Genomic DNA, 894 nt, shown 5'->3' with positions numbered 1-894 from the left:
AAACGTTAAGGCTAACATCACTGATGCATACAGATGTGTGCGTCTGGGTGTGTGTGTGTCAGTGTGTGTGTGTGATGTCAGATGGAAATGGTGATGGCCCTTCCCCCCCATTTGCTGCTGGATGTTTGACCAAGTCTGCATCTCGCTACCTGGCCCAGACGGACTGGACGAGTGCTTGAATCTTAATTGCCATGCACTTCAACTGGGACAACCAACACAAACACACACACACACACACACACACACACACACACACACACACAACATATGCAACATGCAAATGTATATCGCCTATATGTTCACATGCTACAAGCACATCAAATTTCCCGTCTACACATGATCACAATTGCTGTGTGTTGCACATTTCATGTGAAAAAATAAATGCGTGTAATACACACACAAACACACACTCACACTATTATCACACAAAATTCCCAAAGAACAAATGCACATTCAAATTGCACACACACAAAAAAAGCCCATCCTGCACAAACTCACAAACACACACACACACACACACACACACACACACACACAGGAAGTCACATGAGAAATCATGAATGAAAATCCACATTGTGCAGAAAACACTCACTCTTCTGCGTTGGCATGCCGCCCTGCTCGTCTCTTTACTACATCCGTGTCCATGCTTGCACTCTGCACTCGTCCCCTCTGCCTCTCTGGGCGTTCCTCCTTGCCTCCTGCATGCACATCGGTGTGTCGGCAAACATGCACTGACACACTGTCACAACGCATTCATGTCTGCCGACAAGCAGCCGGGAGAGGCTGGGATCAGAGCCCTGCACCACATGCACAACAACCCATCTGGGGGGGGGGGGGGGGGGGGGGGGTGTGTAGGAGATGAAGGTGCAAACGGACTTACCCAAAATCCTCTTC

Source organism: Scophthalmus maximus, chromosome 17, assembly GCF_022379125.1.
Source record: "Scophthalmus maximus strain ysfricsl-2021 chromosome 17, ASM2237912v1, whole genome shotgun sequence".
NCBI lineage: Eukaryota > Metazoa > Chordata > Actinopteri > Pleuronectiformes > Scophthalmidae > Scophthalmus > Scophthalmus maximus.
Note: the sequence above shows the minus strand (reverse complement) of the source record.